The 12049-nt window shown below is 37.4% G+C and overlaps 1 protein-coding gene across 1 annotated transcript in view; it reads right to left on the minus strand.

The window, feature by feature from the left end:
* The window catches only part of ARSB (arylsulfatase B), a 162608-nt gene that overhangs the window by 57636 nt on the left and 92923 nt on the right, over positions 1-12049 (minus strand). The window lies entirely within an intron of this gene.

The raw sequence follows: 12049 nt of genomic DNA on the forward strand, positions 1-12049 counted from the left end.
GCAAATGCAATCACAACTCACATTAGTGTTGAAAACAAACCTGGAGAGTAGTTCAACCTGCTCATGTTTCATATGAGAAAAGCACATAGTAAGTTATTGGCCAAATATTTGGTTGTGAGTGTTTCTAAAAAATTGGGAGCATAAACATCACCACTTGTACACAGGGTGTGCAAAAAGCACCCAGATCATTTTGCTAGTACAGACCCAGCCTTATGGAAGAAGTTCTTAGACATAATTTCAATCGTTGGGAGACTCCTTAGGATTACTTGATAATACAACAAAAAGTTGCAAAGTCCTACTAACACTACAGGGTGTGTCCACATCTGAATAACCAATAAAGCCCCTGATGTAACCAAGAAAACAAGCTTCAGTGTCCACATCCCAAACTCACAGTTAGTTGTCTACAGCAGTGGCTTAGGACTTCAAGGACTTGTAAATTTTCAAAAAATCTGGGTTTTGATTGGCAATGTTATATTTGCCAAGTAACAGAAAGTTAAAATAAACCTCATGAATAAAAACCAAAACCAAAACAAGTTTCAACTACCATCATCGTCCATTATCTTACAAAAAAAAGGTAATTTTAACAGCAACAATTATTAGGACAAATACAGTCTCAGAATAAGAAACAATCCTTTAAAGTGAATATATTTAACTTCTGGATTCTATAAGATTTTCTTTTTCCTCTCTACTCCATAAAATCCTCTAACTAGAGAGAGGAAAATATACAGGGATGATTCTAGGCCTGGGGGCAGCTCTGTGCATGTTGGAGGCTATTTCCTTGGACTCCTCCTCATTTTCTTCCTGAGACATTTAACTAACGACCTGTATATCATGGAGACTGTCAACCAATCCAAAATGACAGAAACTAGGGTTTCATCTCAGAAGCTCTGAATGTAAACAGGGATGATAAGCCAAAAAGAGAAAAGAAAAGAAAAGATGAATATAAGGAATGAATATAACAGAATGGTGATGTCTAATTCATGAGGTTGAAAAAAGCAAGCAAACAGAGCTAAAATCGGGCTGATAAAATTAGCAAGTAAGTCAGGAGGGGAAATCAGAATAAAAACATTTGAAAGTGTAGTATTTGGAAGAGGATACAACTGTTCATTAAATTTAGATTTTAGCAAAGTAAAATTTGCATGTTAAAATTCTAGGTAACTTAGAAAGCAAGGTATGACTTTTCTGGAGTAAAACAAAATAGAATTCATTCAATCCAAAAAAAAAAAAAGACAAGAAAGAAGGTGGAGGAACTCCTAGATTTCTCATCTTTATAAGTAGAGCTCACTGGAATACCCCAAAGTACTAGGCATGGTTAAATAAAAGATATTTTTCAATAATTTTTAAAGGGAATTTATCTGTATATCATTCATTTCATTTTTTCATTATTCAGAAGAGCCACAGATGTTGCAAAATAATGAAACTTTATAGCAAGAGATGAATTTTGAACACTAAAGATAGTGAGTAATCCCAGTGATAAATTATTTGCTGGGGAAAATCATCGCAGGTAGAATCTCATGATGCAGACAGGAGTGAAAAAACCAAAAGTCAACCAACCTTCTTAAGTCACGTATGTAGTGATGCTACCTTTTTTTTTTCATTTATTTTTATTAGTTGGAGGCTAATTACTTTACAATATTGTAGTGGTTTTTGCCATAGATTGACATGAATCAGCCATGGATTTACATGTGTTCCCCATCCTGATCCCCCCTCCCTGATGCTACTTTTTAAAATCTACTAATCAGAATATTTTGATAAGGACATGGTCAGAGATATAAGCCAAGGAAAGACAAAATAAGACAAGTGATTTAAACAATAACCAAATACTATTAGAGACTTCAAGTTATTAAATGAGTCAAGAAAACTACATGTACATTTAAAGGAACTGAATAAAGTATCATAAATCTTGGGGTGTGTGTGCTAAGTCTCTTCAGGGGTGTCTGACTCTTTGAGACCCTGTGGACCGCCAGGCTCCTCTGTCCATGGGATTCTCCAGGCAAGAACACTGGAGTGGGTTGCTATGCCCTCATCCAGGGGATATTCTTGACCCAGAGATTGAACCCATGTCTCTTAAGCCTCCTGCATTGGTAAGCAGGTTCTTTACCACCAGGGCCACCTGGGAAGCCCAAACTTTGGGTTACCCCACATCAAAATATGAGAAGTTATTAAAATCCTTAGACAAGCTCATGTACCTATTCCCTGGGGCTAGTCCTTTGGAAACTGATGGATTTTAGAAATATCTCCAGGTGAATTCTTTTAAAAATGCATACATACATGTAAAGGGAAGCTAGTGATAATGGAAATATGATAAAATGTACACCAAACTATTAGCTGGGATGGGGGGATGGCTGGGTGACACTATAAGACTTTCATTTTCAACAGTGCCATATACAGTTGGCATGCATCATTACTGCAATCAGAAAAAATTTAAGATTCTTTTTAAGGTAGTATATAACTTGTGAACATTTTTATTATTTCATAAAGACTTTAAAAAGCATGAAAAGAGAAAACTCAGATAGTTGACAGAATTTGGGAATTTAAACACAGGATAATGACCCATAACTACGTTGTACCTGCAGTATTTAAACACATTAGTTGATTTTTGGAACTCAATTGCACGCTACTCACTCGTGCTATCACATACTGGTAATAATTGATCATGTGATTTCCCTCTCAGCATGCAGAAATGTCCTGATATGTTTAAGATCAGACTTGCCTTTAACAAAAGGGAGAAAACACAGTAAAGGTATTATGGTCACTGGGTTGGTTCTCAAGTCTCAACACTTACATCACTTCTTTCACTTTGGTAAAGGGTTCAGGGTCTCAGTGTCTGAGATGGAGGGAATAAGAGAAAAAAGGGAAGGAGATGTTAGGGAGAAAGGAGGGAGGCAGAAAGGCCGGAGGAGGAGGAGGAAGAAGGAAGGAAAAGGGGCCGTGGGTTTCCTTTAACAGTTACGCACTAAGTTAGCAGGGATCACTAAAGCACTTACACACACACACACACACACACACGCACACCCCGCCTCCAGAAGGCACAGAACCCACGTGGCTCATTTCAATGGCGACAAGGGTGCCGTACACTGATGCTGGGACAGAGGTGTAGACTCAAGTCACCTGGGGAAGAGCACGTGGAGACTAAGGCTGGTGGTGGGGGGTGAAAGGAGAGATACGAAGACCAACTCTGCGAGCTTTGTGACTCTGTCTAGGAGACACTCTAGAGTCACGACTCTGCAAAGACCAGTGAGGGCAGAGAGACGCTGGTCACAACGAGGTGAAGCCCATCATTGGCGAGGGGAGTCCTTCATGCCCAGGAAGAACACCTCCCACCCAGCTCAGCTCCCATTGTCTGCAGGCATTCAATCTCCCCAGAACTGAGAACTGGACGCCAATACTGGGACACTGGTACCCTGATTATTGGGAAGGATTATCTATTGCTGAATTAATATATTAACACTTTTTTAAATAAGAAGAAAAGAGAAAAGTTCAGTAAGTAGCTGCTGAACATTTTCTGGTACAATTTAAAAACACTTTTCTCAAGAACTCACAGATCCTTGGCCACTTAAATTTGCATAGCCTCTAATAATCATATGTTATAAAAAGAGGTCTCATCTTGTATCTGGAGGGGAAAATGCTCGGTCATTTTTTTTTTTTTTTAACTTTTTCAATGTCTTTTTAGGGCAAACCTTCCCTACTATTGTCTAACTCCCATTCCTTCCCTGCACTTTTGGGAATGTTTGACATCAATAATCTCCATTTATTTATGCATGTTCCTCAATCCTTTATGTTAAAAACAAAATATATTTCATTTTAAAATGTCTTATCTTTTCTTCTTTTTGCCACTAAATGTCCCCAAACAGTATGTTTACACCAGTTATTCTCAATTTGTATCACAGTAAAATCACCTAGGAGCTTCTAAAATCCAGATGCTGTACCTCATACCAGTAGCATCACTAGGGGCGGAAACCAGGTATCAATATAACTCCCAGGTGATTCCAACATGCAGCCAAGATTGTGAATTACTGGCCTGGGGCAGTGCTTCTCAAACTTTAGATTACTTGGGGCTCTTGTTAAATTGTGGATTCTGATTTATTAGAGCCAGGATGAAGGCTATCCGGGAATCTACATTTTTAACAGGTTCCCCAGTGATACTGGTCTGAGGACCACACTTTGAGTAGCGAGACTGCTGGAAATTTCCTGGAGTCCTCTTACTGAGGTCTGAACTTTTCTAGAGTTTCCTAAATTAGAAGCTCTAATTAGAGGTGATTCTAGAGCTGTGATTCTCAGTCTTGGCTACACAATGCAATCACCTGGGGAACTTTAAAAAATACTGATGCTTGAGTTCCACCATAAGAGAACGATCTCATTGATCTGGAGTTCAGCTTGGGCATAAAGATTTACAAAAGTATCCAAGTTGATTATTTTGTCAAATTAGCTTTACTGAAATATAACTTACAAACCATATGATTTATAATGTTTTCAAGGTACATCCATTTTGTAGTATGTATCAGTACAGCTTCCTCTTAAATGGCTGAATAATAGTCATTGCATGGCTATATCACAATGTCTGTATCTACTCATCATTTTATGGACATTTGAGTTGTTTCTACATTTTTTGCCTATTATGAATACTTATATATAGGATTTTGGATGGACATTTGTTTTAATTTCTCTTGGGGTGTATCTAGGAGTAGACTTGCTACATCTACTTTATATATTTAAACTTTTAAGGACCTGCTAAACTATTTTCCAAAGCAGCTGCACCATCTTACACTCTAACTAGCTATGTTTGAGCATTCCAATTTCTCCCTATCCTCTTCTTAGTGGTACTTATAAATGTATGTCTTTTTAATTACAGCCATCCTAGCTGGTATGAAGTGGTATTTCACTGTAGTTTTTGATTTACATTTTCCTTTTCATGTGTATATTGATCACTTATACAACTTCTTTGGAGGAACGTCTATTCAGAGCCTTTGCTCATTTTAAAAACGGGCTATTTATCTGTTTATGATCGACTGCAAGTATTCTTAATACATTCTGAACACAAGTTCTATATCAGATACATGATTTGCTAATATTTTCTCCAGTTCTGTGAGTTGCTTTTTACTTTCTTGATAGTATCATTTGCAGAAAAAAAAGTTTAAAATTTTGGTTTAGAACAACTTGTCTTCTTTTGTTGCTTTTTGGTATTTATTCTAAGAAAATGCCTAATCCAAAGTCACAGAGTTTTGCTCTTATGTTTTCTTCTAAAACTGTTTTAAATGTAGTTGTTACTTTCATGTCTATGATCCATTTTAAGTTAATTTCTGTGTATTCTGTGAGGTAGGAATCTAATTTCATCCGTTTGTATGTGAATATCTAGTTATGCCAGTAACATTTATTGAAAAGATTCTTCTTCCCAGTTGAACTATATTGGCATCCTTGTCAAAAACACAACTCATCCTCCCAATTTAAAAGTGGGAGGAAAAACTGAATAGATATTGTCCCAAAGAGCAAATGCAGATGGTCAATAGACACATGAAAAGATGCTCAGCATCGCTAATCATCATGGAGACGCAAAGCAAACCACAGTGCAATATCATTTCACACCTGTCAGAACGGCTATCATCAAAGGGAATACAAATAAGAAATTCGGAGAGGATAGGAAGAAAAGGGAGCCCTCATACACTTTTGGTGGGAGTGCAAATTGGTACAGCCACTGTGGAAAACAGAAGGGAGGTGTCTCAAAAAACTAAAAATAGAACTACCATATGACCCAGCAAACTTATGATTGCCAAGCTATGGAATTAAGTTTTCACCAACACATGGATGAATAAAAAAAGTGTGGTATATATACATAACAGAATACTATTCAACCCTAAAAAAGAAAGACATTTGCCATTTGCAACAAAATGGATGGACCTGAAAGGTATTATGCTAAGCGAAGTAAGACAGAGGAAGACAGATACTGTGTGATGCCATTTCCATGTGGAATCTTAAAAAGTACAATACTTCAGCAAGTGGTGCTGGGAAAGCCGGACAGCTGCATGTAAATCAATGAAATTAGAATACTCCCTCACACCATACACAATAATAAACTGAAAACTCCTTAGAGACTTAAATAGAAGATATGATACCATAAAATTCCTAGAAGATAATATAGGCAAAATATTCTCTGATATAAATCGTACCAATATTTTCTTAGGTCAGTCTCCCAGGGCAGTGAATAAAAGCAAAAAGAAACAAATGGGACCTAATCAAACTTATAAGCTTTTGCAGCAAAGGAAACCATCAATAAAATGAAAAGACAACCTACATAATGAGAGAAAATATTTGCAAATGATGCTACTGACAAGGGCTTAATTTCCAAAATGTACAAACTCAGTATATAATTCAATAACAAAAAACCAAACAACTCAATTGAACAATAGGCACAAGACCTAAATAGATATTTCTCCAAAGAAGACATAAAAATGGTCAATAGGCACATGAAAAAAATGCTCAATATCGCTAGTTATTAGAGAAACACAAATCAGAACCGCAATAAGGCATCACATCACACTGGTCAGAATGATGATCATTAAGACGTCTAAGAAATAAGTGTTGGAGAGGGTGTGGAGAAAAGCAAGCCTCTCTACACTGCTGGTTAGAGTGTAAATTGTTGCAGCCACTGTGAAAAAACAGTATAGAGGTTCCTCAAACAGCTAAAAGTAAGAGTGGCAATACAATTCAACAATCCCGTGCCTGGGCATATACCCTGAAAAGATGAAAGCTCTAATTCAAAAAGATAGCAGCCCAATGTTCATAGCAGCACTGTTTATAACCGTCAAGACGTAGAACCAACCTAGTGTTTACTGACAGATGAATACATATGTATATAAACAAAATGTGGTATATATGCATATATATTACACATGGAATACTACATAGTCATAAAAAAGAATGAAATCATGCCATTTGCAGCAACATGGATACCATACTAAGTGATGTAAGACAGAGGACAAAAATGTGATATCACTTATATGTGGAATCTAAAAACAAATGAATCTACATACAAAACAGAAACAGACTCACACATACAGGAAACAAATTTATGGTGACTAAACGTGAAAGGGGTAAGGAGGGGCCAATGAGGAGCTTGGGACTGTCAGATACAAGCTACCACATATAAGACAGATAAACAACAAGCTCCAACCATACAGCACAGGGAACTACATGCAATATCTTATAATAACCTATAATGGAAAAGAACTTGAAAAAGAAAAACATATACATATATACACATACATATAAATGAATCGCTTTGCTGTACATCAGAAACCAACACAATATTGTAAATCAACTATACTTCAATTTAAACATAAAAAATACAACAAACTAGTGAATATAACAAGAAAGGAGCAGACTCACAGACATATAGAACAAAAGAACAAACTAGCAGTTATCAGTGGGGAGAGGGCAGGTGGAACCAGAGGTACAAACTATTATGCATAATATTCTCGCATGCAAGCTACAAGAATATTTTGTACAACATAGGGGATAGAGCCAACATTTTAGAATAACTATAAATGGAATGTAGCCTTCAAAAATTGTGACTCTCTACAGTATATACTTATAATTTATATAATATTGTACAGTAACTATACTTCAATAACAACATACACTTATGTACACATAAATACAGCTGATTCTCAAACACAGTTTAGGATGAGAATCACCAATCTCAAGCCTTGCTATCTGAGGGCACCACATCTGATTATAGATTCTAAATTCTTGATTTTTTTCTGTACAACAAAAAGATGAGGGTTAACCTTTTAGGATATTTATGTAATGAGCCTATGTATAATTCTATAAGACTTCCTTTTCTTCTTGAAAGGAAGTCTTAGTGCCTCAGAAAATACCTTAAGAAATCTATTGATAACTTCCTACATCCATTTCCTTTATATACCCTTGAATAAGTCCCCTGAACACACACTTTTAGTATATTATACAATTTCTTCCTTAAAGGTGTACGTAACAAAGTGAGCTATGGGGTGGGGGAAATGTTTTCTATATTCAAAACAGTTTCCATCAATATCAGCTGTATAATCATCACAATCTGCAGAATAAATAATGGTCTCATAAAACTCATTAAATGTTCATGGGATTGATCACTGTTACAGCGTGGTAACTTTTATTTTCTAACATATCTATTGATATGTATTTATAGGTAATGCTACAGTTATTGTGGTGTTTCATTATTTTTTTGGATATCTCACTTCTCAAAAGTTTCATTTCCACACAAAGAAAGCACTGGAAAGCGGACAATACTAATTGCCTCCGTGGTTTATGGTCTTCCCTCCACCAGGTCTGAAGGCTTCACTGTCTCATGTGCAGTCCTGCACTGTCTTTAAGAGCATAGCTTTTCAGGGTCTGCATCTCAACTCCACAAGATTATATAAACTTGAGCCTTGTTTTTCTCTCTAGCAGGAGGTGGATAAAAGTACCTACTTTCAAGGTCGTATGAGAATTAATTGGGGAAACATATGCAAAGTGCTTGGGCTATATAGTAAGTACTGAAAGACTAGAGATATCCTCAAGAAAATTAGAGATACCAAGGGAACATTTCATGCAAAGATAGGCACAATAAAGGACAGAAATAGTATGGACCTAACAGAAGCAGAAGATATTAAGAAGAGGTGGCAAAAATACACAGAAGAACTATACAAAAAATATCTTCATGACCCAGATAATCACAATGGTATGATCATTCACCTAGAGCCAGACATCCGGGAATGCAAACTCAAGTGGGCCTTAGGAAGTATCACTATGAACTAAGCTAGTGGAGGTGATGGAATTCCAGTTGAGCTATTTCAAATCCTAAAAGATGATGCTGTGGAAGTGCTGCACTCAATATGCCAGCAAATTTGGAAAACTCAGCAGTGGCCATAGGACTGGAAAACGTCAGTTTCCATTTGAATCCCAAAGAAGGGCAATGCCAAAGAATATTTAAACTACTGCACAATTGCACTCATCTCACATGCTAGCAGAGTAATGCTCAAAATTCTCCAAGCTAGGCTTCAACAGTACATGAACTGTGAACTTCCAGATGTTCAAGTTGGATTTAGAAAAAGCAGAGGAACCAGAAATCAAACTGCCAGCATCTGTTGGATCTTCAAAACAGCAAGAGAGTTCCAGAAAAACATCTACTTCTGTTTTATTGACTATGCCAAAGCCTTTGATGGTGTGGATCATAACAAACTGTGGAAACTTCTTCAAGAGATGGGAATACCAGACCACCTGACCTGCCTCTTGAAAAATATGTATGCAAGTCAGGAAGCAATAGTTAGAACTAGAAGTACATCAAGGTTGTATATTGTCACCCTGCTTATTTAACTTATATGCAGAGTACATCATGAGAAACACTGGGCTCAATGAAGCACAAGCTGGAATCAAGATTGCTGGGAGAAATATCAATAACCTCAGATATGAAGATGTACCACCGTTATGGCAGGGAGTGAAGAAGAACTAAAGAGCCTCTTGATGAAAGTGAAAGAGGATAGTGGAAAAGTTGGCTTAAAACCCAACATTCAGAAAACTAAGATCATGACATCTGGTCCCATCACTTCATGGCAAATAGATGGGAACCAGTGGAAACAGTGAGAGACTTTATTTTCTTGGGCTCCAAAATCACTGCAGATGGTGACTGTAACCATGAAATTAAAAGACGCTTGCTCCTTGGAAGAAAAGTCATGACCAACCTAGATAGCGTATTAAAAAGCAGAGACATTACTTTGCCAACAAAGGTCTGTCTAGTCAAAGCTATGGTTTTTCCAGTAGTCATGTATGGATGTGAGACTAGGACCGAAAAGAAAGCTGAGTGCTGAAGAATTGATGCTTTTGAACTGTGGTGTTGGAGAAGACTCTTGAGAGTCCCTTGGACTGCAAGGAGATCCAACCAGTTCATCCTAAAGGAAATTTAGGATGGATCCTGAATATTCATTGGAAGGACTGATGCTGAAGCTGAAACTCAAATACTTCGGCCACCTGATGTGAAGAACTGACTCATTGGAAAAGACCCTGGTGCTGGGGAAGACTAAATGTGGGAGGAGAAGGGGACAACAGAGGATGAGATGGTTGGATGGCATCACTGACTCAATAGACATGAGTTTGAGTAAACTCTGGGAGTTGGTGATGGACAGGGAGGCCTGGTGTGCTGCAGCCCATGGGGTCGCAAAGAGTCAGACATGACTGAGCGACTGAACTGAACTGAACTGAATAAGCTGGTAGCTTAAAAACAATGACAACACCTTTTGTTGCAGAATTCAGATCCTGACTATGTAAATATGGAAAGAATATAATCACGGAGAAAAGACTATAGCCTAGATAAGCTACATAAATAATATGTAAAACAATGGAACATTAACATTCCTATCTTTCTCTCTTTCTTGGCAAGAGTTCCCCTTAGAAATACACTGATATAGCTATAACTTTAATTTCTAAGACATATAATGATATTCTTTTCCAAGTGAAAGTCTCTTTTGAGAAAAGCATCTGTGTCAAATACAGCCAAGTTACACAGTCCACTCATGAACTGCATATAAAAAAGGATACATTGCAATTTGTTATCTAGGAATTTCCCCAATGTTTTGAATTGAGCATATGGTATAGTTTAGCTGGATGTGCAATATTATCTTCATTAAACTGTTGATTACATTTGCAAAATGTAAATCTAAAAATAATGACTGATGATGTTCATGGAAAATGATTTTTCAGTAATCACATAAGTTCATGAAATGCCCTGATTTTATTATGGCAAGGTGACAGGTGTTTTTATTAGGGTAAATGTTTGGGCTCCAGGCTGATAGGAATGAAACAGGGCCATCTAATCAGCTTCTTTAAGCTAGGCACCTAGGGGACTGCTCAGAGATTCTTTCTTCCTGCACAGTGCTGACTACCTGCCTCAGCAGACAATAGTGGTCACGGGAGTAAGGACCATGACGGGAAGATTTACGCAAAGACAAAGAACTGCAACACGCCCACTGGGATGGTGCACGTGCTCAGTCGTGTCCAACTCTGCGAGCCCTGTGGACTGTAGGCCCCTAGGGTCCTCTGTCCATGGGATTTTTCAGGCACGAACACTGGAGTGGGTTGCTGTTTCCTCTTCCAGAGGATCTTCCTGACTCAGGGATTGAGCCAGCATCTCCTGCATTGGCAGGTGGATTCTTTACCACTGAACCACTTGGGAATGAGGAGTGGAGGTTGTTTCGGCCAAGTTCGTCTGAATAATAGAAGCTAGAATTTAGAGAGCATTTGTTATGTGCTTCACACCATTCCAAATGTTTTGCATGTACTATCTCATTTAATCTTCTACATTATGACAGACACAACCTTGGCACAGAGCAGTTGAGTGACTTACCAGATCATGTGTTTGGGCAGGTGGCAGAACTGGGTTTGGAAACCAGGCAAACTCCTGAATTCCCCACTCACAGCCAGTATGCTAAATTGTCTCCTCCATCAAATGTAGACATGGACTCAGTATCTTTTTAAATACATTACGTTTCCATTCATTCAGCTTATTTTTAAGGATCCATTAACAAATATCTGTTTATTTCAAATGCCTCTGTTAACAAAAGAATTAATAATCTTTCTCCATCTTCTTCTCTTAAAGAATTATATAAAATGGTATGTAGTTGTCTCTGATGTCATTTCATTATTCAGTTTTAATTTACCCAAATTTCATGTTTTCTGGTTTAGTTTTTTTTTTTAATGGAGCAAGGATACACTGATCAGTAACTAGTTTCCAATATGCTATAAATATTTTCTAAAAGTCTACAGTTTCAGACACTGAGATCACAGCACTGTCCATTTATAGAGTTTCCAGTTTTTGACTTTCACTTTCCAACTAGTTGAAGGGTGGGGCAGTAAAACATTCCCCATAAATAAATGAAGTGCTATGATATCCCACACTTCTTTTACCACTAGCTGCTGACCATCTGTCGTAAAAAAGACACACCCCGGAAGGCAATCTCAAATTTTTAGAAACAGAAATAGCCATGGCAATATTTCCAGACATGAAATGTTGAAAAAAAATTAT

This window comes from Muntiacus reevesi, chromosome 7 (genome assembly GCF_963930625.1).
Source record: "Muntiacus reevesi chromosome 7, mMunRee1.1, whole genome shotgun sequence".
Taxonomy (NCBI): Eukaryota; Metazoa; Chordata; class Mammalia; order Artiodactyla; family Cervidae; genus Muntiacus; species Muntiacus reevesi.